Below are 26,837 nucleotides of genomic sequence, written 5' to 3' on the forward strand. Positions count from 1 at the left end.
CTGGGCTTGGAAAATGCTGATTTTGCTGGCTTTGGCAGCAAAAACGGCTTGAACGTGCAGCGTGGTTTTGTTGCTCTTTTAAACAAAACAAAGCTGTTTTGTTCCTCCTTTCCCACTTGTATCTTTACCTCGGATGCTCCTCTTTTGCTGTTTGCTACCTGGAGAGAGTAAGAAACCATTCTGGAACTTGGCTGTCATAGAATGTTAATGCAATCGTGTCGATTTAATCATCTTGGCAAAGTGCTGAGCCTGCCGTGTTTGTGCTGTATTTATTCTGCTCAGCTCCTGCACTGGTCCCTGGGCATGTGCAGGTGGGCCAAAGAGATGCTGTCAAAGAAAAGGAGGGCATCTGTTTATGGGGAGAAGCTGCAGGTTACTGGAGAAATTGTTGGCTGCTAGAGCATCAAGAAAATCTCATGGTGGAATGTTTGTCTCTATAAATAATTAGTAGATGATAAAGACTGGTGTTGATTGGGTAAGATATTTGTAGCTAGTCAATATATGGTGATTTGTAGGGTTTGTATGTAAAGCACAAGGCACAGAGTAGTGGAGGTAACTGATAGTATCTGATCTGCTCTTGTTGCCATGTCAGCTCTCTCGGTCAATAGAGGCTTTTGCAGGCTTTTCCAAGAGAGCCCTCATGGGATGTAGGTGAGGCTGGGAGTTATTTGAGCAGTTGTAAAACCTGAAGAACATTTTCCATTCCTTCACAGAATCATAGAATCCCAGGTTGGAAAGGACCTCAAGGGTCGTCTGGTCCAACCTTTCCAGGCAAAGCATGACCTAGAGTAGATGGCCCAGCATCCTGTCCAGCCGAATCTTAAAACTGTCTAATGTTGGGGAGTCACCACTTCCCTGGGGAAATGATTCCAGTGGCTGATTGTTCTCATGGTAAAAACTTTTCCTCTAATTTCCAACCAGAATCCCCCCAGGTGCAACTTGTGCCCATCGCCCCTTGTCTTTTCAATGTGAATCCTTTTCAAAAGAGAGTCTCCATCTTCTTTGTAGCCACCCTGTAAATACTGGAGCAATGTTTCATTCATCATGAAAATAATCTTCATTCCGAAGTTCTCCTCCTGGAGTGTCATCTGCTCACTGTGAGGCAGCTGTGTCTCAGATAAACTAAACCTCATTTTCCCTCCCTAACCTGGAATGACATCCATTGAGATGCTGGCTTTTAAAGGTCACTGTCGATTGCTCATTTTACCTGTGTTGCAAATACGCAGGGTACTGTGCTAGGGCTTGTCTTACTCCACATTCCTGTATATTACTTCTCCATCTCTTTGTACTCATTTAAATCAGGAAACTCTGAATGGTGGGAGTGGGGAATTCAGATTTGTCAGCATTTTATAACTCTGTTACATGCTGTTGCCCACAGCTGCACAAGATCAGGCTTGAGGTCTTCTGAAGGGACTCAAATTATACTATCACAGAATGGTTTGGGTTGGAAGGGACCTTAAAGCTCATCCAGTTCCAACCCCCTGCCCCAGGCAGGGGCACCTTTCACTAGACCAGGTTGCTCCAAGCCCCGTCCAACCTGGCCTTGAAAACTTCCAGTGATGAGGCATCCACAACTCTTTTGCCTGTCATCATGAAACCTCAGATCTGTCATGCCTGGAAATGCCAAGCAGCCAGGCCATTGTGTCCCATCCCTGTGTGATCTGTGCTTCTTCATTTCATCCTTGTGGTCAACAGTTGTTTTAAATTTCAATTTTGGAAGAGCTTTTGGAAGACACCCTGCGTGCCAGTGCTGTTGATATAAGATGGAAAGCAAAGAACTACGGTCTGTTTGGGGCTGCACGTGCCGCCTCTTCTTTCAAAGGCAAGCATAAAAGTCAACATTAAAGAAAGGAAAATCTGGGCTCGGAGTGCCCTGTGTCAAATATCACTACATAGGGATATTTGACAAGAACAGCCTTAATTTCTTTTTCATTCCTTTTCTTCAAATCTTGGTCCTTGAGTTGGAGATTTAATAGCAAGGTGGTGCCTTGTGATAGGCTTGGCATGATTTAGGTTATGCCAGCAGGTTTAGAGGGTAGAAGAACTTGGGAGGAAGGATCATTGACTTTAAAACTCGTTCTGAGCTGATTTGCTTGAAGTGAACCATTTGGAGCCTTTTAGCTCAAACCCTTGATTTAGGAGGAAACTTAAAAAGAACCAGTATTTGTATAATCATGTCATTGCAGAATTGAGACTGAGATGCTCAGTGGTGCAATCTGATGGTGTCATTGAATTGTCACAAGGTATGGTATGGTTTATTTTATTTTATTTTATTTATTTTATTTTTCATTTTCACCTTTTCCTTCCCTTCTCTTCCCTTCCTTTTCTTTTCTTTCCCCTCCCTTTTAACTTATTTTAAACTATGTAGAAAAGTTCTCAGTTTCTGGTGTTCTATTAGCAAATATCTTGGAGAAAGAAAACCATCTTGAAGTAGGTGGTTCTGTGTGTGGTGGTTCTTGTCGGTGGGAATGGCTGAAGGTCAGGCAGAGTTCCCAGCTCGCTGGCAGGCTGTAGCAGGGCGTGTGGTTGGGTTGTGGGCAGCAGACGTGTCCCTTGGAGAAGGTTTGCCAGTGGTTCGGGTGATGGATGAGCCACGTGCAAAGCTGGGGCTCAGTGCTGCCGGCAGGGAATCGTCTCCCCTCTGCTCTCATGTTTTCTGCAGCCTTTGTAATTAATCACTGTGCCCAGGAGAATGGGCAAGAAAATCAAAGTTGGGCTCCTTGCAGGAGCTCTGTAGCTTCTGCAGATTCTTTGTATTCCAAATTCTTTGTCTTATTTAACTCTGCACTGGGAAGTCAGGTTTACTAGTTTAATTTCCCTTTTTACAGTGATATTGCATCAGCTCTGCTCCTCCAATTCTTTCAAATCTCCTTGAAAGTGAAGAGATGGAGTGAAAAATACACCAAAGGCAGAACTGGGGTGTTAGACCCAGGTTAATGCTGATGTTCTCATGAAAGGCAGATGCAGCCAGGACAAAGGCATCTATTAATCACTCATTTAACACAGCAGCTGGAATCAGATCCATTGCTGGAGCCGGGCCATTCCAGCAAGGGTGATTTTTTGCTGCTGAAGGCATAAAAATTTGAACAGCTGAAGGGGTGGAATTTGTTGGTGAACTCTTGAAACTTCCCATATTTGTCGTTTTATTTTTATTTTATATTATGCACTTCCCGATTCATAGAATCATAGAACGGTTTGGGTTGGAAGGAACCTTAAAGCTCTAACATGAAAAAACATGAAAATGCTACTATCCCTGGACAAAAAGTCATAACATCATGGAATGGTTTGGCTTGGAAGGGACCTTAGGTCATCTTAGTCCACCCCCCTGCAATGAGCAGGGAAGATGCTACCTGGATATTAGTCTTTAATTCAATTATCCTGCAGCTGTATCTATATAGGTTTCAGTTCTTTGTGACTTCCTTCCATGTCTACCTCCAGCTCTTTTTTTCCTACCCCTTTTCCTCTCTTTTTTTTTTTTTTTATGTATTTAGGCTTTTATTCCTTGGTTATATTCCTTGATATTAATATAACACTGCTGCAGTGGCCCCAAGTGTTTTCTCCTTTGCTACCTTTTTCTGGAGCATCATTTGTACATCTCTCCAACAGCACACGCTGTTTCAAGTTTCTGGTTGAAGTTTCCTCCCTCCATGGCTTTTGAAGCACTTTCTCCTCCTGTTCTTTGATGTCTGTAGCTGTGCTGTGCAAATCCCATGATGGAAATGGTTTTGATGAAGAGAATTAGAGAACTGAAGTTCCTCTGAGCAGGGCAGCGGAGGAAGGACCTTCTTCAGGGTTCTTAAAATCAGATGTTCAGGTGCCACACTAATGGCAAAATCAGAAATATCTGGATCTGGATCAAAAGAGCCATTTTACAACCCAAACACCTTAAGGTTCCTGTTTACTTTTATTTATACTGTTCAAAAAAAGAATAACATCCAGACCTTGATGGTGCCTGTGATGTGACTCTTGGGATGAAGATACAGTGAGTCCCCATCCTCCTGCCTGGGCATTAGAGTGGTTGGGACCAAGTTCCCCTCTGGAGGCAGGTCCCATTGCTGGAAGGCAGAAGGGTGACTATAATTTGGGGACTTTTTCCCCTGAATTGGGTTCCCCTCCCCCAGCTCCATGGTTGAAAGCAGCTGATCTTTAAGGCCCCTTCCAACCCAAACCAGTCTGTGATTCTGTGCACATTTTAGCTGCATATACTGTCAGTGGTGCACATCAGTGCTGGGGAGAAGACCAGGGTGGGGTCCTTATCACCTCCAGGACGATGCACAGCCTGACCCTGCATTTATCCCATGGTCACCAGTTTCCAAGCCGAAACTGACATTCAGAGCAGCCCCTTTCCCAAGCTGAAGAATAAAAAAGCTGCTGCTTTTAAATGCAAAAATGTCCCTTTTTCTGGAGGCTGGGACGCGGGAGGTGCAAGAGGGCTGGTATGACTGAGGGAAAGGAATTTCTTTTGTACCTTAGCTTTTCCTCCTGTGAAATAATAATTATTCTATGGTGTAGAAGAGTGCTGTGAGGTTAAGTTTAATAACATCTGTGGCACATTCAGCAGGGATGGCACTTTATAGGAACACACGGATTAAAACCCTGTGTTGTGTCTGAATAATTAAATAAAAAAAGCAAAATTGCTTTTCATTTCATGAGGTGTATTATTTACTTTTTCAATGTAAGAGTCCTTGGGATGGGACCGGTTCTGTTTGCAGCCACAGCAAGCTGCAAGCATTGCTGCTCTCACTCACTCCCTTGCTGTTGGAGCTGCCTGGCAGGTGTCTTCAGTGCTCGCTCAGCGCCGGCACCGCGCGTTGTGTTTCATTAGCAAGCAGCCAGAGTGGGAATCGAGTGGGAGAAGCTGGTGGCAAGTCCTTTTTCCCGCGATGGCAGCAGCACCGTGTGCCGGCGGGCGCTGAAGGGATCTCCAACCCCACAGGGAGCACATGGGGGGAGCACACGGGAGCGAGCGGGAGCCGGTGAGCTTCACGGCAGCATGTTCGTCATCGAGGGGCTGTGCAGCCGGTGCCCAGGCTGGTGGAGCTGGGGAGCTCTCAGGTAAGGGCCGATGGCTCCTTCCCCCTGGGGTTGGCAGTGGTTTGGGGGATGATTTTGGTGGTGGGTTTGGAAGTGAGCAGTGGGGCTCCTGCTGTGACCCGGCTGGGATGTTGGATAGTGGTGGGGGGATGGACGGACCTTCGCTGTCACTTTATTCAGCATTTCTACAACAGCGCAAAGACAAGCCAGCAGCATCAGGGTAATGAATGGTATTTGCATTTTCTAAGGCTGCCTTCCCTCAGGCATTTTACTTTGGATTTCTTTTATGGATTGAACTTTGCTGAGGGTGTTTTTCGGTGCTGTGCCCTTACGTGCAGCGTTCCCAGCATTGAATACAGCCGCGCGCTTGGAGGAGAATGTGCTAAGTAGAAAATGACGTGTTTCAGCAGTGACCTTGAAAATCAATGTGTAAATGTTTAAGCAGGGTAGAGCTGGCAGGAATCCTCACGGCGACTTGTAGAAGTAAGGACATTAGTTTTCTAAAAAAAAAGAAAAAAGTAAATGCTTATTGCTTAATGTTCGTTAATCATTGATGAAAGAAGTAAAAGCAGCAGATGGAGTTAATGATTTCACATGTGTACGGGTTCCCTTTAGCAAAGCATTGCACAACTTGAAGGAGCTCTCCCCTTTTGAAGTTCATGTGGGGTTGCTGTGTCAGTGGGCTCCCACACGAGGTGTTATGCTTGAATTTCTCCTGCCCTAAACTTGCTCCTTAGGTCCGGGATGGTTCCTGCCTGCATGGGAGCTGCCTTGGAGTTGCTGGATGAATATAAATACAGGTGCTGCCTTGAGCCCTGTGCGTGGGGGAAGGTGTTGTAGGGCTTTCCATAGTAAATCCAACATTGAAAGTGTCTTCACTGGGACGTGAATCACTGTAACAAGCTGGAGTGAAGGAGAAGATTGTTTAGGATTTATGTAAACCTTTGAAACGCTGCATAAATTGTAGCTGGAGGCAGCACTGCACCTCTCTTGAGTGGCACGAGCAAATTCCTATTTCCAAACCTGCCTCTGTCATTTTTTTCTTCACTTCTTTTTGTCACTGGTGTCATCAACGCATCACTAAATAGTGCAAGAAAAAGATCCAAGCGTTGGGTATTGTGATGCTGCTTTTGAGTCTTCTGTCTCCATCTACATTATCAGAGCTCTATTGTTCACCCCTTTTAATTTTTTCGTGTTAACTGATGTAGGTCTTCCATCAAAAAGGGGCACTGTGGCACTAAAAGAACCTCTTTTCAGTTAAAAACTTGCCTCAGACTTAGGACCAGGTAAAGTAGCAGAAGGCATTGTGTGTCTTGAAGATGGGCAAATTGGTTGTAAAGATGGCACGGAGGGATGATGATTTGCCAAAAGGGTTGAGAAGAGCTGGGACCTGAAATCTCAGGCTGACAGCTGTCACAAGTTTGTGGTTTCTCTGTGATATTTGCTTTTTAGTTTTCTTCTCTGTGCTCTCTTACACCATCCTCTAGCAGTTTTATGGATGTGTTGACAATGGTGGTGACCAGGGTGAAATCTCGGTGAACAACATATTGTGGGAAATCATGCTTCAGCATTGCATCAGCGATGAAGCAAGTCTTTATGCAAGACCTTAAAGCAGGGGAAGGTGATTTTACTTTGAAATAAATCCAATCCAAAATGGATTTTAAGATCCATGCTTACATTCTCATATCCAGGGAGGTGTGGGACCAAGACGTGTGGTGGACACAAGCTGCTTATGTCTAGGTAGGATGGAGATGGCAGCTCCTGTGCTCCTCACATCTCTTGGCTTCTGAGGGTTTGCATGTGCCTCTTCATACCTTGGAGGAGCAGACAGTGATCAGTCCATCCACCCTGTCCCATCCCAGGATTTACCTGCTGGTTTTTGTCTCCACTACTGAGTCTCTTGACATACTGCAGGTAGATGTGTGCTAAAATCTTGATGATCTCTTACCTTGGGTACCATCGACATCTGCCATTTTTTAGCCCTTCTTCTGCTCTTTCTTCCTTCTAGTGCTTCCATAACCATCATCCACATTCACTCACACCAGTCTGAATAGTCACTCCATGGTTCCCAGGTTCTTTCCCAGCTTTGGTATGAGATGAAAGGACTTGACTGTCTTTGCTGTTGTTGTTGGTCCTATCTGGAAACACATGGGAAGAAACTTTTGTTTTGTCCCTCGTGAGTGGACAAACCCAGATAAGCTCTGATATTTGGAGACGTCACCCTGGACTTAGGGGGGTGAACCAAGCAAATTGTTTAGTTCATGAGCATGTGCTTTGCTTGGTGGCCAAGAGGACACAGGATCTATATCGCTGCCAGCTGAAGTAGATCATCTGTCGTAGCTTGGGCTTGCCATGATGTTGCCAGCCACAGTAGCAATGGTGATGTTGCTCCAGCACCACCAGCCCATTGCTGCCAACACAAATACAGGGCATCCACGTGTGCTGGCTCCCAGTGCTCCAGGTTTTCTGTGCTTGATGGTGATATTGAGACACTCTAGTTGACTTTAGATAACCCCATCAGCAGAGAAAAGAGGTAGTGAAGGACAAAACCCCTTCCTGCAGCTGGCCAGAGCTCCATCTGGGCAGTTTTGGGGTGGGAGGGTCAGGAATAAAAAATACGGAGCCAACTCATTGGTAGGTACCAGCACACTTAGGGTGTCCATGGTTTGGTGTCTGCTGGTTGTCCAGGACATCTTCCTGTGGCTGTTCAGGTAGCTGTGACAGCAGCATTGGGTTAATTCCAAGAAAAGCAGCTAGATGCCTGTTATCAAGGTGAGAGATGTTTTCAAAATTGATGGTTTCCACCATACCCTATTTTTGAGCGCTGATTTAATGCTTAAAATGAAGAAATTACATGTAATCAAATCAGCTTTTGCATCAGGGTTGCTCCCAGAGTGATAGCAGGAAAGCAGAGCTGGGAGCTGAGCACTTCCTAATAACTTGCCAGCCTTTAAAATGTTCACACTTTGTACTGTGGGCATGTTCGTTGCTTAATTAGTTTGACTTTCGTTATTCTTCCTGGCAAAAGCCGTCAGGATCCAAAGGTTGTTCAAAGGGCATGAAATGATGCAATTTTTTTTGCTCCTTTTGTACTTTTCCTAGCAGGTTTATGTCTGGAAATTAGGACTTGGGGGAGTGTGATGTCAAAACATCTTCGTGTACCTTGGTTTTGCTAGCAGTTGTTTTGGTGAAGTTTTAGCCTGGCTTGTCATGAAAATGTTGGTTATGATGCCGAGCATGGTGATTTAGGATTTTTTTAAGCATGCTGATCATCACCCACCTCTTTTACTGCCACTTGGTGTTTCCAGTGCAGCTACATAAGCTTAAAAAAAAGACGTCATTTCTAATGATGCTGCTCCTTGCAGTGATCCCTGGCTGTGTACAAGGCTCAGCCCCATCCCCAAGTGCTGCTCCGTCACCCTAGGCCTTAGTGAGTAGCGGTGAATTCCCCCTGGTCTCCTTGCATGGACTGATTCAACCCGTCAAGGCACTGAGAAGCTCCAGCCCTATTTCTTCCTCTCTCCATCCCTAGGAAATGAAGATCTCTGTAGCCAGTGAGGCTGCAGAAGAGGGGATTGCTTGGAAACCTTAATTAGCAAGACTGCATTTAATTAAATGGGTAGCTTCAACCATGGAAGTAAAATACTTGCGATTCAGGCTGTGGGATGTGATGTTACCTCCCAGATCTTCCCAGGTTAGATGTGGAATGTGTAGCACTGTGCAGAGGTAGTCCTTGTTGCAGTCAAGGTCTGCACTGGGTTCTCTGCAAGAGAGGCTGCTGGGCTCCCCATGGGGTCCCATGATGGTCCTTCATTTTGCAGGGCTCTGACTGCTCCTGTCCTCCTCTGGTCTTCACAGAGGAGCCCGCTCTTCTCCAGGCTTTATGCCAGCCAAGAAGCAGTTATCCAAGATAGTCTTGAAAAGGTTGTCTTCTTAGAAAAGGCTCTTGATGATGGATGTGCAGATGGATGGGTGGGAGAGCTCACTATAATCAGCCTCAGCTCCCATTTCTCTTTGTGGTGGTTTCCAGCCAGGGTGAGATCCAGCCTCAAACTGGAACAGGGTTGCATCTACATCATGAATTTCCTCTTCTCAAACCTGATCAGTGTGATGTGCAGCAGCGTCTTCTCACATCCCTTGCCTGAAGCTCCTGAATTACCCAGGTAGCTGTCAGCAGCTTTTAGGATCCCTTTCTGTGGCGATTTTATCTATGTTGCTCTCTGGACCTGTCTGGGTTCGCACACACACGCGACATGAAGTGTGCATCCATGTCTGAAATTAATAGGAATTATCTACTATGGAATGTTGTTCATGGGCTTGGGTCTGTAGTCAGAGGACTGGGAAGGGCACCAGTTAGCTGCTGGTCAGCATTACCTCCTACCATTGCACAGCCTGAAGGGAGGAGTGGACGTAGCAGCAGAGCAGTGCTCACAACTGCTAGATACTTGTCCTTGCGCAGCGTGATCTCCAGTAGCATTTTCTACCCGTTGCATTTTCACCCATGTCTGCTATCCTTCAGTTTGTCGATATTTGTCTGCATTATTGCAAAGCAAGTGCCTTTCTGTCTGCTCAGGCAGCTCCTGAAGTAGTTCCCTACCGGCTGAGTTTTGAGGGGCTGTTTTTTTGTGGGACTACAGACTCACAGAATGGTTTGGGTTGGAAGGGACCATAAAGCTTATCCAGTTCCAACACCCTGCCATGGGCAGGGACACCTTCCACTGGACCAGGTTGCTCAAAACCTCATTCAACCTGGCCTTGAACACATTTCCAGAAGGGCAGTAGGGTTTGTGATTAAGTTTCGTCCTCCTCTCATAACCCGTTTGCTTTTTAAGACCTGGAAAATATATTTTCAAAGTACTACTTGATGCTGCACTGGCAAAAACCTTAGTCCTGGAGGGTGATGTGGAAATAGGGAGGGTAACTAAAGTCATGTTGTGACTTCTGAACATGAGCAGAAAGGATGTCCAAGAAGGACAAGAGACATCGAGCAGGAGTAGGGATGCTACTTCGCTGCTCTTTGAGCCATTTTGAGCTATGCTGCCTGCTTGCTCCCATGGAGTGATTGTCTGAGCGAAAAGGGATGCTGACTGTAATGGAGGGGATGGAGACAGGAAGCTGGAGAGAAACAGGATGTCTGTGGGGTGTTTGGGCAGTGCTGGAAGAGCCAAGGTACTATCCCACTTGGCAGCATCATTAAGTAGGAAAGTGGTGGGTAAATGAGACTGGTGCTGGGGCTGTTCAGAGGTTATAACACCAGATGGCTTCCCAAAAATGAGCCCAATGGTTTGTGGGCACAACACAAGTAATGTAAAATAGGGGTAACCTCTGCAAAGCTGCTGAAGTTAATTGTGTCTTTCCCCCCCTCCTCCTCCCAGTACATTCCCCACTGCCTTATTTACCTCTTAATTATATCACATCTAACTGACTCTGTAAATACCTCAGGGCAGGGATCCTCATGTTTTGGAGACGTCTGCTGCAGCTGTGAGTGAAGGTAATAAGGGATTAATAATGATGCAACAAGCTACAGCTTTGCCTCTTGTGTGCTACCGTTGCTGGGTGGGTTGGTTTTATTTTTTGACCTCTTCCTCGATGTGGTTAGTCTAAAACATCAGCTGAGAAGAGAGGGAGGTGTTTTGAAATCTAACCCTGACACAAATTAAGATAATTGAAAATCAGAGAAAAAACTAATCTGCATTCCCTGCAGTTTGCCCAGTTCCTCTCTAAGAGGGGTCTCTTCAGCCTTGCGTTTCACCCTTCCTCGTTCTACTTGTCCCCCTTGTGCCTTTTCCTCCTGCTTCGCCTTAGCCCATCATTGTGTGTTGGGATAACTGTGACCTGTGCAACTTGGAGACAGAGAAAGAAAAACCTCAAGGAGGACTCTGAAGAGCCAGGTAAGCCTCTGCCACCAGACAGAGGATGATACCACCACAGGCTGTCAGCATGGTGATGTGGTACCCTCAAGGATGGTCCTGATCTGATTTGGTCAGGTTTAGACCACAGAGTTTAATTTTTGAGCATGACTTGAATATTGGTTGGTGTCTCAGAGGCAGGTCCTGGCTTGCTGTGTGATTTCAAGCTCACCATTTCACAACCCACGGGCAGTTTAACTATATAATGTGTTTTCCTTTGGAAATACTTCCAGGTAGCAGCATCCTCCCCATAGAGACTCCAGTAACGGGTCTCTACTCTTGATCAGAATCTCTAGGTGTTAATATAATGCAAATAAATAGTAAAAAATCCAGACATGTCTTACAGTGTTACCTGTCATTCATTGTTTCATGCATAGCTCTCTAGGAACCCCTCTGTTTTTTTTTTTTTGTACTTTACTTCTGAATGCCTGGGTATTTGTAATAAGCAGGAGCAAATGGCAGCTTCTTGGAATCTTGCTTGGGTAGAGAATCATAGAATCACAGAATCACAGAAAGGTTTGGGTTAGAAGGGACCTTAAATCTCATCCAGTTCCAAACCCCCTGCCATGGGCAGGGACACCTTCCACTAGACCAGGTTGCTTCAAGCCCAGTCCAACCTGGCCTTGAACACTGCCAGGGATGGGGCAGCCACAGCTTCTCTGGGCAACCTGTGGCAGGGCCTCACCACCCTCACAGGGAACAACTTCTGCCTAAGTTCTCATCTAATATCTCCCCTCTGTCAGGTTAAAACCCTTTCCCTTTGTCCTGTCCCTACAGGCCCTTGTCAAAAGCCTCTCTCCAGCTTTCTTGTTGGCCCCTTTAGGCACTGGAAGCTGCTCTAAGGTCTCTGTGGAGCCTTCTCTTCTCCAGGCTGAACAAGCCCAGCTCTCTCAGCTTGTCTCCATAGTTAGAGGCGCTCCAGCCCTCTCCCACATCAGTGGCAACTCTTGGGTCCCCTTGCTTCAGAGTGGCACAAGGTAAACTCAGCATGAGTTTGAAGGTAATGAAACCATAGTTCATGGCATTTGGTGTTGGCTGAAGTGATCCATGGTGCAATGCTGGTGGCATCCAAGGCGGATAGTCCTGCTTCCAGCCTGGGCACGACAGGGGGCTGCAGGTCAGGATGTTGTGGAGGTGTTTTGGGTCTTCTGCTGTAACACTAGTCAGCATTGCCGATGGTGGTGAAGTGGTTGATTTCTGAAGGAAACTATTCTGCATTTGCATTCATGAAAGTAAAAATAAACCTTTTGCTACCTATTCCATTCCTCTTCCTAAAGCAGCTCCGTTCCTTTTCCTGAAGGATCCTGCTGTAATTATTCTAAATAATTCCTGTACCTCTCTTTCCATCCTTCTTGGGAAGCTCCTTGATGATCTTGCTCTTCCAAATCAAGACTCATCATCCCAGGTTATTTCAATTTGAAAATCCCTCTGCTTTGCATTCACTGTATGGATCACATAGGGACCACACAGACAGGGGGGTACTGTATGCAATCCAGACCTGCTGTGTTCAAGCAGCTTCTCCTTTTTGCTAGGGTTTGGTCATACTACACCCACTTTGTTGTTTTAATCTTGTATTTCATATAATCTTATGTTTTAATCTTATAATTCCCTTTAATTACTTTGTCATTCATTCTGTTCTTTTAGGACCAATTGTAGCTATCTGTCTGCTGAGAAGGTGATCTCAGCTGTGTATAATCCTCTGTTTGCTCAGCTAATTACGTACAGATAGCTACCAATGCCTTCTAAAACCCCAAACCCTTCATTCTCCATGCTCTGCTGACCGTGTCCAAATATCCACGAGCACTGCTATATCATTGCTGCATTCTGCAAAGCTGCCATCCAGTATCTTGCTAAGTATTATCTGACTACTGTTAAATGCTAAAAAAAAACCCCTGTAACACCACCCCAACCCAGTAAATGACAGTAGGAGCCAATTCTCCCTGGGGCTGAGGTTATTTCCCTCTGTGGTTATTGATTAAAGTTGTGTTTGACCGAGTTTCATTTTGTTTCCTGCCTGTATTTTTCAACTCCCTGGGATGCTTCATAATCCGTTTTTGTTCTCAGCAATGGTTATATCTCTTCAAAATCTTGTATGCAAATTTCAGTAGCTGCCTGATCCCTAATTAAGTTAATAAATAGGGAAAGGCTTAGCAGATATCCTCTGAGCACCATCAGCTACCTCACCCCCACACCACTGAGTGGTTTAGGAGGTCCTTAGTGATGCTCTGCAAACCTTCTGTAGCTGTGGAAGAAGAGCTCATGCTGGTAGCACTCTCTTTGTATCTCAGTTATCATCTGCTTGAGAGCAAGATCTGGTGTGATACACTGCTTATTTTTTATACTTTCTGAAAACCCCACACCACTACATGTGCTCAGGAAACATCAAGGATGCAGCCATGTTTCTGTAAAGCAGTATCATCAGTAGGTGACAACAACCTTCATCCCTTTTAGCAGCAAAACGTCCTCTGGAGACGGGAGGCTTTTCTTCATCCCTCAAGGAGGAGGATGGTGTACCTTGTACCACCTTCTGCAAGCGAGAATGTGGTCTCTGCCCTGACTCAGCTGTGATGCAGAAGCCGGTGGAGATTCTCAGCTCACAAATGGTCTGTGTAGCTCTGAAACCTGCACAGGTGAAAAAAGCATACATGTGGCTTTGGTCACGCATCACCTTAACTTGGGTAGAGGACAAGGCAGCTTGAGGATGTTTCTTTAACACCAGTAATCCAATTACTCTCTGCTTAGATTTTCATTTGATTTTATAAGGGTTTGGCTTCATTTAGAAGAGGTTGGTAATGCTTTATTTTTTAAGCTGCATTTTTCTTTCTGTGTGGTTTTATTTTTTTTTAATATCACTCTATACAGGCTTTCAAAAGATTTATTTTTGGCAGAAAAGAAACCCAATTCTGTGTTTCGGGTTTTTTTTTTTCATTCTATCTTACTAATGGCTTTCCTTCTCTATTTAAAAAGCTGCAGCACAGCACTTAGCTTGTCTTCTGATATGGTTGGTTACCTGAGGGTAGGACATTAATTGTGAAGGTGAAGCACTCGCTTGCTTTGATGGATTGTTTGCTTTGGTCAGGAGTAAATTAATGGTCCCGGTGAGCAAAACCTTCTGCTTGTGACACCACATTCGCCATCCCTGTGAGCGATGGTAGGACCTTTCGAAATAGCAAAATAGAGGTTTATGTCTTCTCAAGTCTTTGAAATGCACTGAGAAAAAAAATGCCTTTCAGAAGAGCAATTAGTAACTTGTTTAAATAGTTGGGGTGTGCGGCTCGGAGAAGAGTTGGGTTGTGTTTTGGAGCTGGGCTGAAACCCCAAGCTCTCAGTGGTCACTGAAGCATGGCCAGGATGAATGTTTTGCACCAATGATGTGTCCATGCAGCATCCCACATGGTGGGGGGCTGTAAAATTGAGGGACTATTTTTAGCAAGAGAACACTGTTTCCAGTTAAACAGTCCCCTTGTGGCGTCCCAGTGGAAATGATGCTCTGCTCCCAGTGCTCTTGGAAGGATCCTCTGGATTGGAAGGTGTGGGGAGCTCTGGTTGACACCTCTGTCCCTGCTCTACACCCAGCCCAGTGTATAGTGCATCTCCACACCTCTTTCATCCTTTTTGTTGGGTTCCTGGGTGTCTGTGTGGTTTTGAGGGGAGAATTGGACCCAGAACCTTTTGGGATTGTCATGGTTTAAGTCCAGTCAGTAACTCAGAACCATGCAGCCGCTCGCTCACTCCCCCCCCGCCCCTTTCTCCCCCTGACTCCCAGAGGGATGGGGAGGAGAATCGAAAGAATGTAACTCCCATGGGTAAGAGCATGAGGTAAGAGCAGTCCAGTAACTAAGGTATCACACAAACCACTACTGCTGCCACCAATAATAACAATGGTAAGGGAAATAACAAGGGAAGAGAATACAACTGCTCAGCACCTGCCAACCGGTACCCAGCCTGACCCGAGCAGTGATCTAACCCTTCCAGGTAACTGCCCCCAGTTTATATAGTGGGCATGATGTGCTGTGGTATGGAATACCTCTTTGGTCAGTTTGGGTCAGGTGTCCTGTCTCTGCTTCCTCCTGGCTTCTCCTCCTCCCTGGCAGAGCATGAGGCTCAGAAAGTCCTTGGTCAGAGTAAACATTTGAGCACTAACTAAAAACATCGGTGCTATCAGCACTGTTCCCAGGCTGAAAGTCAAAACCACAGCACTGCACCAGCTACTAAGAAGGAGAAAAATGACTGCTACTGCTGAACCCAGGACAGGGATACACCTAAAATGTGGGTAGCTGGTAAAAGACTTTCAGGAAGCAGATGGATGCATGCAAGGTGCTAATGTAGGCGTTTTATGTTAAGTTTTTCTGAAGCTTTTTGTCTTCAGCAATCAGGTGTTTATTTATTTTTAATTCCATGAAAAAAATGTGTATGTGTTTAACCTGTAACAAAATCCTAGTGGTAGCCAACACTTTACCATGGATGGTTAAACCCATGATAACCCTGCCCTGTCTGTTAATCCTCAGCTGGTTAGATACCAGGCAACCTAAGTAGAATTTTATGATGAGATGGTGATCAAGGGGTTAAAAAATACACTCTCTTGTATTTTTATTTTTGGTGTGCTCATTGAATCCTGGTTAGCTCTTCCGAGCTGTCACCTTCCAGACTTCCTCCATGGCAGCCAGCCGGCAGCTTGCATCTTCAGCACTAGAGCCGTCAGTCAGGAATTTAGCATCAAGTCTAATAAAATTGATTAATTTATTCACAGAGAAACCATGGCAATCTTTTCAAACAAGCTCCATAATGCTGTGCTTTGCTAAGTGAAGAATTCTCTTCAGCGGATAAAATGTCATCTGGGGACAATGCCAGAACGGCTTTCCTCTGACTCTTGCTTTTCATGAGAGCTCAGAGATGTTTGGGTTCTTGCAGCCCAGGATGTCACTGTACCCATGCACAAACCTGAAGGGTCTCCTGGAGTTTTTCAGCCTCATGTTGCACGTGCCTCTGTGGTTTGACCTTGTCTCTGTGTGAGATCTCAGTAGACGGCACCAGAAGACAGCAGACTGTCTTCAGGAGGCTTGTCCAGTTGGAGAGGATATTGCAGCTTTGGCTTTTCCTCCCCCTAGAAAGCACCCATAGCTGATGAGTTCAGTAGGGCAGTGAGAGCTTCTCCAGACCATCATTCTCCTCTGAGATGTGCTGTTGGTGGAAAATTATGATGTCCCATCCCTGGCAGTGTTCAAGGCTAGGTTGGACAAGGATTGGAGCAACCTGATCTAGTGAAAGTGTCCTTATGCCCATGGCAGGGGATTGGACTAGGTAGTCTTCAAAGGTTCCCTTCCAACCCAAACCTTTCTATGATGGTATGACAAATTCACACCCCACTAAGATGAAAGGGTGTCACTCCTCTCAGTCCTGCCCTGGCTTGATTGACCTTGCCTTGTCTTTTTCTTTCCCAGTGAAGAGTGTTATTGAGGGTTTCTTCTCTCATCTCTCCTTTTCCGCCCACTTGAGTCTTTTCACATTCTCACAGCTCCCATTTGTGATCCTCAACATTTTGACTTTCCTCTCACAAACAAATTGAAGGTGGAGAGTCTGAGGGAATAAAATAAACCTATACTGCAGTGTGAGCACCAGAAGTCTTACGGAGAGCTTAGGAGAAGCAGACCAGAGATGGACAGTGGAAACCAGAGGTCCCAGATAGTGGTGAGAGGAGCAGAGGGGCATCTGTCCTGCCACTTGCGGCGACTTCTGTTGTACCTGCAGATATTACTGGTGGAGGAACCGTGCATGAGAAAGCAGAAATATTCCAAAACATTTGACTAAAAGGAGGAAGGATGTGAGTAAACAAAATAAAGCAAGAAATAGCAAAAGAAAAATGGGAAGATTTAAAACTGGTTGATGCAATAGCCCTCTTTTAGGTATCTTCAAAGCATGGCTAGAAGTTTAGTCATTAGATCTGCAGTCTCAGCCTTCCCACCAATTCACCTTCTTGGCATTTTGGGGTTTCTTAACGGGTGTATTTTATATTGAGTCAGCATAAGGTGTCTTCTCTCTGATCCACCACGACACTTGAGTTTGTTCAGGCTCCTCAAACAAAAACGTACAGCTTAATCCAAGAGTTTCCCCTCCCTGTAGCTCCTCCCCAATCTGGAATATCAGTGGGTCTTGCTGGGCTTATGATTGAAGCTGAACAGAAATGCAGACAGGAGGGATGGTCTCAGCTGCTGGATTTTAAGGACTAAATTTTAAACTAATTTTAGTTTGCCTCGCTGCATCATAGATGCTAATTAAGTATGCTTTGTGCTCAAAAAGTGGGGAACTGGTATGGCTCTCTGGGAGCTGTTAGGTCTGCCTTTTCACACCATGCCTTCCCTGAAACATGTTATTTGGATGCATGTCTGGAAGATGGGGTTGCTGGTTGTCCGTTACTGGCATTACTGAGGCTGGAGAATTTGCTCTGCAGCTGCAGGCCAGCACTGGAGGTTTGTTCTTTAATCCATGTGTTTGAGGTATCCAAGATATAATGCAAGTACATAAGAACATAACATAAGAAGGACATGGAGCTGTTGGAGTGGGTCCAGATAGAGCCACGGAGATGTTCTGAGGGCTGGAGCACCTCTGCTACGGAGACAGGCTGAGAGAGCTGGGCTTGTTCAGCCTGGAGAAGGGAAGGCTCCAGGGAGACCTTAGAGCAGCTTCCAGTGCCTAAAGGGGCTGACAAGAAACTTGGAGAGGGGCTTTTGACAAGGGCTTGCAGGGACAGGACAAGGGGGAATGGCTTTAAACTGACAGAGGGAGATTTAGGTTAGACATTAGGCAGAAATTCTTGGCTGTGAGGGTGGTGAGGCCCTGGCACAGGTTGCCCAGAGAAGCTGTGGCTGCCCCATCCCTGGCAGTGTTCAAGGCCAAGTTGGAATGGGGCTTGGAGCAATCTGGTCTAGTGGAAGGTGTCCCTGCCTGTGGCAGGGGTTGGAACTGGATGAGCTTTAAGGTCCCTTCCATCCCAAACCATCCTGTGATTCATATGATTCTATGAAATGTGTTAGGGTTGTGTCTGTATATATAGATAAATAAGTCCTGCAAATCTGTGAAAGAAGCACTTGTAGCCCAGCATCTCCCTTATAGCAAGACCATAACCAAACACAACACAGCAGGTTTACAGGGTACAGACCCTGATGCCACTCCTGAAAAGTCTTTTATCTCCACTCCATCCTGCTTCCTGCCTTCTGGTCAAAGGTGCTGGGGGTGGCTTTGCCAGGGAAAGATGGGGCTTGCCAAGTACAATCTCTACTGATGGGGTTCCCGTGCCATGGTCCAATGTAGGATGCACTGATGTCTTTGCTGCTTGTGAGTTACAGTGATTTTTATGAAGCCACATGTGCTTGTGCTGCAGTTTAATTTGTGCTACATGAGAACCTGATGTATTTGTACATTGTGCCAAATACTTTCTTCTCCCCATGGAGAAAATGGTGTAATTGCAATGTGTAATTCACGAGCGTAATATGAAACTAAGTGTGTAATGTTCTGTGACTGCGAGGGAATTAGCCTTATTTTTCCCTCTCAGAAGCTGTATAAATTAACCCACTTTTCCTATCAGTTACTGGGAGAAAAGGTTATGCTTCTTGCAGTTCTATTTTGTGTCTTATCTCTGCTGTAAGCACTGCCAAGCGATCCTTGTTGGCGTTGAGAGACGAGCAGCTCCATGAGGAAGACTGCTCAAGGATAGCAGCTAGATTACATATCTATTTCTGGGTTCACCCCAGTTTGTGTTTGTAACATATTCCCATTATTAGTGCAAAGTGATTGGAAAATAAAAGGAGTAGTAAGTTTTTGCATTGAAAGAACAAGGTTCCTGCTCGCTGTGTGATGAAAATCATCTTCTCCCAGAGATGGGACGGAGCTTTCGTAGTGAGTAAGGGTTGACCCCCATGCAGAGCCCACCACGAGCACTTGCTCTCATGTAAGCAGAGGATGGCCATTTTTACTATCCCCTAGCTAAAGTTCCCTCACTGTCGCTGGTCAGGGTGTGCTTGGTGGCCCTAAAAGGGGGTGGGCAACAAGAAAAACAATAATTTATTATTAAAATTATGCATACTGAATCTTGAATTGTCTTTTCAGCACATTTGCTGAAACAGCACATCACTGCTCTTTGTTTTCTTTTCGACACTGTATGTTCATCTATGTCACCTTGCTACCAGCCTTGCTGCCTCCAAATATATTAACCATGTATGAAAGTGGGGAGACTGAGATGAGATCTGAGGCAGAAGTTCTTCCCTGTGAGGGTGCTGAGGCCCTGGCACAGGTTGCCCAGAGAAGCTGTGGCTGCCCCATCCCTGGCAGTGTTCAAGGCCAGGTTGGACGGGGCTTGGAGCAACCTGATCTAGTGGAAGGTGTCCCTGTCCAGGACAGGGGTTGGAACTGGGTGAACTTGAAGGTCCCTTCCAACACAAACCTTTCTGTGATTCTATGAAATCTAAGCAGGATGGCACTTAAGCCTGGATTTTAGAATGAGACTTAAACCTCACTGCATCCATCACTATAGAAATTACTGCAACCAGCCCATCACCTGGCTGATGGTTCTTGTTCAGCCTAGGTGGGTTTGGTTTTCCCCTCCCATGGACAGCTCTCTAGCTGAATGCCTTTATTCTGGTTGTTGGATATGCAGAAATACATGGATGCGAACACTTGCAGAGTGCATGCTGGCATTCATGAGCAACCCTATAATAAGGCAGTTGGCGTGCTTTGGGAAAACATCTGGTGTAAGAAGAAATTTGAATTTCTATTGGGCTTCTAATGAGGATAAAAACCAAAGTGGTTTTAATACTCTGAGATCTTTACATGGTCTTAAAATACCTGATCAGAGTAATTTTCAAGGGAAAATGTGTTGTCATCTTTTTAAGTGGAGTTTTCCTATGGGTGTAGCAAGTGGTGGTGGTAGAATAACTCAGCTGAAATGAAGTCATGACCCATACAAACTGAAAATATGTAGTGGGTTCCCATTTTACCTGTCACCAAGGTATCTGTCTCTTCAATGTCTCTCATTGGCTTGTTGTGCGGCTGAAATGAATTGGGGCTTAATTTTGTCTAGGATCTTGGGAGAAGGATTGAAATGGAGAGGGGAAAGAGCCACAGCTGACAGAGGGTGGGAACCTATATTGGAAGGGAGCCTGGCTTCTCATGAAGAGGAACGTTCACCCCCTGCTTGCTCGTAGCTCAGTCTGCTGAACTCTGGTGAGGCTCAGGGCCTCCCCATCCTGTGCACTTGAAGATGGAGCTGAGTTCAAATAGTGAGGACATAGGGTAGTTGCCCCAAGGGTGTTCTTCCAGGGACATTGATAGTCCCATGGCAGCAGCATGATCCTACCCTAGTTCCTGCTAGCTGGTAGCAAATGTAGACACAGATCAGGCAGGAGCATCCTCAGGAGAAGGGGATGAACAAGTATCAAAGCAACACACAGACGAGTTTTGCCAGCAGTGCTGATCTCTTGAGCCAGGAGCTGTCTCGTAAGTGGACACCTTCTGGGGAAGGCTTAGAAGAAGCTGTAGGACAGTGTGTTTTAGCTGGAAGAGCTAATGCTTGAAGTTGCAGTAATTTAGCAGAAGCATTTCAGTGCTCCATAAATTAATGTGGAGCGATGAGGTGCAATATGGCACCTTCTGGAGGCTTTGCTGGAGCTGGTGGGCTCTATTCCCCTCACGCTTGGGCAGCAACATCAAGAATGGTGACATGAAGCAAGTCATCCTTCTTAGTTTTTCTATATTTTTTCTACTTGAGTGGGAGAAGTTAGTTTCCCTGTTTTCATCTTTCTTTCATGTTTGGTTTGCATTTGGCGTGGTGCCCTGATGCTCTTCCAAACACCCCCAGAGCAGCTCAGAAGGTGAATCCTAGAAAGTTAGGACAGGTTGCAGAAGCCGTGGGTGATCATTTACTCCTGAAAACCCTCCATGGTCCAAGTGTGATTCTTATAAGCTTATTTGCTTTACTTTTGGGGTGGGTTTGGGATCTTTTTTGGCTTCTTACTTTCTAGCTGTCATCTCTGCATTTGGAGGAGTGTCACTTGGCCATGCAAGTGCCATGGGGTAGGGTAGAGATGTTTGGATGGAAGTAGGATGCCAGGGGCTTAGAAAATCACATGCTGTGACAGTCCCTGCCCCTCCGAGCCCACAATCTAATTAAGACAGACAACAGATGGCTACAACAAACAGATGTGGGTGAGCACCAGGTAACCAGGGGATGATTGCAATTAGTGTAATAAGCAGCACATCAGTTATCTCCTGTCTGTTGTATTTTAGCTGAGGTGAGTTTTAAAGAGAGCTTGGGAAAATAACAGAGTGGTGTGGTGGATTTTCAGAGGTCTCCTTAGGCATCAAATATTGATTTCCCACAGCTGGATTATTCATTTTCATCGTACTAAGGCAAAACTCTTCCCCGTATTTTCCCTTTCATTTGTAAAACAAATTGGCTGCTGGAATTATCCCTGGGCTAAAGGGTAATGACTGCTGTGGGTCTGAGAGTTGCAAGTATGATAGAGATGATGGTTGTGTTAAAATTCACACCTTCTCTTTGGACCATCGCCTCACTAAGGAGGATATATAGTCCACAGGACATTGATTTAGGTACCCCTTTCCCTTCTTTTTTGTGTTTCCTAGGGATCATGTAGAGAGCAGGTGCTTTCCAGTGCTTTCATCCTTAAAGAATTCACTTGGATGCATGACTTTTTATTATCACGTGCAAAATTTCCTTAGCTGAAGAGGTTTGATTTTGTGGGTTGTACAACCTATGGTACCTTTCCAAAGCAACTGATTCTTTGTGGGCCCAAGGTGATGGAGAAGCCCAGATTTGGAGAGCAAAGCTTATCTTCTCTGTTGTGAGTATGCAGCAGTCTCTGGTGCTCAGAGTTAAACTTATAGCAATAATGGGGCCCCGGATGGTGGGATTAGCATCCTGTTTCTGTACCATGACACATCAGTATGAATTCACTCCTTCCCATGGCTGCTCTGCAGAGGACATGGATCTATAGGACCTCTAGGTGAAAGAGTTGATTTTTGGTGCTGGCTGACCCACCATGGGCAAACACCATGGGTGTTGTGAAGCCAAGGGCTGCTCTTACTTCCCACAGACACACCAGCCCACACAAGACGGGAATAGATCAGCTCTGTCACTATCTCCTTCTTTTAGTCCTGTAGAGAAAAGAGCCCCTGGGAGATCTAGTGTCAGGTCATGGACCACTGCTGGGTGTTCCATAGCTGGGTGCTAGCTGCTTGCCGGGGCTTGGCACTTCCAGGGTGCCCTTTGCAAGAAGGTTCAGAGTGGTTTGTAAGTAATAAGCCAATTAATTCCCGGGGTTTGCCAGCACCCAGAGAGCTGCTTGTTCAATAGTCAGTTTTCCATCCTTGCATATAAAAGAGGAAACTGTGTTGTTGGAGTCTGACCCAGTAAACAGCTTGGAAGAAATTAAACTTTGACTTGTTCCCTCCATCACATCCACAAAATCCACAGCCTGAGCATGTCCCCTTGCCAGGAGTGCTGGTGCTATGCTCCCCAAGCTGCAGCTGCTTTCCCTGTCATGAGAGGGTCTGGATCTGCAAGACTGATTTGTGCCTCTGCTTATCTCTGCAACCTGGGATGAGTCCCCCATCCCCCTGCTGCAACCCCCTGAGGGGTGGGATTAATGAGGCAGAGAAGTGAAATTCATCTTCAGAAACATTTTTAGCTGTCAGAATGTTAGATCTTTCATACCGTTAATCTTTTGCAGATCAGTTGAGTTCTTGATCAGTGGTTTTTAACCCACATTGCATCAGCAGTGTTTTAACTTATCTCCCTTGCAACACAGCAAAAGTGCAGTATTTGATCTTATGGTCCTTTCCAACCCTAACTATTCTATGATTCTATAGGAATGACCTGCCTGGGCCACCTGACCTACCAAGGTCCTGTCTCCTCCATGCTGGTGGCAGTGGAAAACCTGTCCTGAAGGGTGTAGGCATCGCATGCGTCCTCTCTTTTCCCTGCCCTGCAGGACCAGGAGGAGGGTGCAGATGCAGAGAATTGAGATGGCAGGCTTTCGCTCCACCGCATCCCCAAGCTGACAGCTTTTATTAGCCTGCTGCCTCCGCAGAGCCAGTGATAATTAAGATTTCTGCATGTCCCACTCATCTCCTGAGAAGGAAAGCAAACACCTTTCCTCCAGGCTGGATGGACATGGGGACATCTACTTCCCCCCCTCCCCAAAGTAAATCTTTATTCATCAGCTCCCTCCTCTTAAAGCTCTAATGGCTGCAGAGATGTAGGCTCAAGATGGGGTTGCTGCAAGCCCCCCTGGTGACCTTGAGTGTGTCCTATCCAGCCTTGACTCAAGGTTCATTGTTATTACCATAATGATGGAAGCATTGCTTTATGTCAAAAGGGAATGTTGAGGCCAAGACAAGTAATGGAAACAAGAGAAACCCAGTTGTCCATGCTTCCTGGGCTGTGCAATACTTGTTGGGTTGGACGTCCCAGAGGGTCCGTCTGAAAGCATCTGCACAAGGCTCAGGCAGAAGGTGACTGTTGATCCATGATCATTAGCTGTGATCGTATGGCGATTAGTACTTTGCATTATGATTCTAAGACAGAGGTCTCTCAGATTAGGTAAGAGGCAGAAGAAAACAAAGCAGGGAAACTGGGGTAAGGTACCAAGAAAAGAGGAAGGCAGACATCTCTGCAGGCTGAAGCAATGGGTTATGGGTACAGGGATATCCCCTCCACACCTAAGGAGTGTGGCACAAAGCATGTGATGTGGTTTTGGCAACTTCAGCCACAAAAAAAAACCCAACCTTTAACCAGAACTTTACATCTCCCTCCTTTTTTTTTTGTGTTGGGGATACAGTCAGAAAAAGCAGGTCTTTTTAAATAAACCCGCCCCCAAATTAACACCACAAACAGTAGGTTAACAAGTGACTCACTCTTTGTCACCCATTGCCTCTTCTCTATCCACATCACAGCTTCAGTGTTTCTTCTGTAATCTGTGGAAGTTTAAAAAGAATCCTGACCCTGGTGATGAGAGGAGCAGCTGATGATGCACTTGTGAGGAGAACAATGTAGACGTGTCCTTGCAACACTCCAAGTATGCTCTTAATTACCTCTAATTGAGACTGCGTGAGCACAGATGGGTTATATTTTGATGATAAATAGCTGTAATATGAGGGACTTTTCCAACATTGTTGTTTTCTTAAAAACAGCCAACTAATTGTGTTTTTCTCCAATAGATGTTATTTTGTAAGTGTTTTTTGGGGTCAAATTCCTCCAAAATGTGGGAAATACATTTTAGAAATGGGCAGTTCTGTTAGATGTAAGTATTTGGTGGCCAGCTCCATCTTCCACACTGTCAATTCAAATCACTCCGGCTATTTGTATCTGCTAGAGGTAGTGATGGCTGTCTTTGGGAAGATATTGGAAATCCACTGGTATTATTAGGAGAGCAGAAGCATTAAACCACAACAATTCACATCCTTTTCCTGGTTTTTGTTATTTTTTTATTAATGTGGAAATTGCATTCATATAATGATCATATTCATTGTGTTAGAATACCGATGGTGAGTGGTGCTTCATCCTCCATGTCAAGGCTCTGGTCTCTGCTAGGATATTCATTAGCATCCCAAGAAGCAGCATCTTCTTCAGGCAGACTTCAGACAGACACTACAGTATGGCACGTTGCAGGACTGATGGTAAGGGAGAGAGTATAGGGTCGGGAATCGGAGGTAGTTTCATCTGCCTGGCCATGGGCAGGTCACTTCAGCTTCTTATCCATTCCCCCTCTCCTTTGTTTTTTCCTTCTGATTAGTCTCTGGTGAGCAGATGCAGTGGTGCACCAGGGTGGTAGTAACAGCAGGGGCCAGGGACTAGTGTTCTCAAGTAAGAACCAGGTGAACACAATGATGTGGATATGGAGAACTACCTTTGAGAAGCTCCAAACCTGGGGATCTGGGGGTATTGGTTGACAGACAGCTGAACATGAGCCAGCTTGTGCCTAGGTGGCCAGTAAGGCAAGCAACATCTTGGTTTATATGAGCAATAGCGTGGCCAGCAGGATGTGGGCAGTGATTGTTCCCTTGTACTGGGCACTTGTGAGGCTGCACCTTGAATCCTGTTTAGTTCTGGGCCCCTCACTACAAGAGAGACACTGAGGTGAGAGAGCAGGTCCAGAAAAGGGCAACGAAGTTGATGAAGGGTCTGGAGCAGAAGTGTGATGGGGAACAGCTGAGGGAACTGAGGGTGTTCAGTCTGGAGAAAATGAGGCTCAGGGAAGACCTTATCGCTCTCTGTAACTACCTGAAAGGAGGTTGTAGCGAGCTGGAGGTTGGTCTCTCCTCCCAAGTAACAAGCAATAGGACAAGAGGAAACGGCCTCAAGTTGCATCAGGGCAGTTTAGATTGGATGTTAGGAAATATTTCTCCCCCAAAAGGGCTGTCAAGCACTGGAACAGGCTGCCCAGGGATGTGGTGGAGTCACCATCCCTGGAGGGGTTTAAAAGAAGTGTAGAGGTGGTGCCTGGGGACATGGGTGAGTGGTGGACTTGGCAGTGCTAGGTTAATGGCTGGACTAGATGATTTTGAAGGTCTTTTCCAACCTGAACGATTCTATTATTACCATCCACCATCTTTTATCTGCTTCTGTTTGCTTTCTTAAGCCAACAGAATATTAATGTTTCTACAAGAAGCCAGTGTTTAGAAATCAGGTTTCCGCTGAAATGGCCCTGAGCACGGGCAGCAGCAGGCAGGGCTGCCTGTCACCGGCAGCCCAACCCTTGCCCTCCACAGGGGACATCAACCCCTGGTCTTGCCCTGACTCAACAGGGCTTTTGAACTGAGTCATTCCCTTTATTTTTAGACTAAATGACATTTTTTGGCTTGTCAGCTGTGCCAAGTTTTGCCATAAAATAAACTATTTTACAATAAAAAGAAACACTGGATGTATTACATCAAGGGCTTAACTCAAGCCAAGGATTTCAGCTAAGGCTGCAGTGTTGTCCTTAGTTCACCTCTCTAGGGCATATGGTCACTGTTGCCAAGCCACAGTCCTGCAGTGGAGCATCTCAGTGGGACAGTTGACTTTACCTGCTGTATCCCTCCTCATTTTCACTTTTAATTCAGTTGCTGAGTTGAAAGATCAAGACCTGTAAGAGCAACACCACTTATGGAGACTCAGTGTTTTGGTGATCCAATGTTTTTGTTTCAAGAAGGTTTTAAACCCCAGGAAGCTTGTCTGAACCCTCAGCGAGCCCTTCTCACCCAGAGCAGATGATGCAGTGCTTTTAGTTTTCCAATCTCCAATTTTTTTCAAGAGTTTGCTTTTTTTCCCCTTCCTTATATTCCCTTTGGCATCATTCCCATTTGCAAGCATGCCAAAGACGTGGGGGATGAACTCGAATCCCTGGTCATGGTTAGCTTGCTGGCATCTGCTCAGAGTTTCTGACTTTGGTGGACAAGCCCTCATGCCCGCAGCATCAATCAGCTGTGCTAACATTGCTAAAATGATTTCAGGAACCTTGTTGGCCTTAGCACTGATGACAGAAGCGTTAGCAGAAATGCCTGTGTGCTGCTGAAAGACAGGCTCTTTCCCTGTAGCACTGTGTGCAGCGCATATATGTCACTTTTTTTGCTGTAGAGGTTTTCAAAGCTGAGCATAGAGGTGGATCACTGGGGAGGTGGTGAGCTGAAATGTGTAACACCCCCCTAGTCGTAGGGGATAATAAAGCTGATGACACTGGTTTTCATAGAATTATAAAATCACAGAATGTTTTGGGATTGAAAGGACCTTAAAGCTCATCCAGTTCTGACCCCTGCCACAGGCAGAGACACCTTCCACTAGACCAGGTTGCTCCAAGCCCCTGTGTCCAACCTGGCCTTGAACACTGCCAGGGATGGGGCAGC

At 45.7% G+C, this 26,837-nt stretch overlaps 1 protein-coding gene across 10 annotated transcripts in view; it reads left to right on the top strand.

The window, feature by feature from the left end:
* Nucleotides 1-26,837, top strand: part of NCOA1 (nuclear receptor coactivator 1) — a 185,926-nt gene that overhangs the window by 93,608 nt on the left and 65,481 nt on the right. The window contains exon 1 of one of the 10 annotated variants that reach the window (XM_061350144.1): nt 4,765-5,055. The exons of the other annotated variants lie outside the window; for them this stretch is intronic. The gene's annotated coding sequence lies outside the window, so the exon portion shown is untranslated. Of the gene's footprint in view, nt 1-4,764; nt 5,056-26,837 lie in introns of those variants that run through there. 10 annotated transcript variants of the gene reach the window in all.

Source organism: Neopsephotus bourkii, unplaced genomic scaffold (genome assembly GCF_033783945.1).
Source record: "Neopsephotus bourkii isolate Nb327-2 ecotype Australia unplaced genomic scaffold, CSIRO-AGI_Nbou_v1 NB_481, whole genome shotgun sequence".
In the NCBI taxonomy this organism is placed as follows: domain Eukaryota; kingdom Metazoa; phylum Chordata; class Aves; order Psittaciformes; family Psittacidae; genus Neopsephotus; species Neopsephotus bourkii.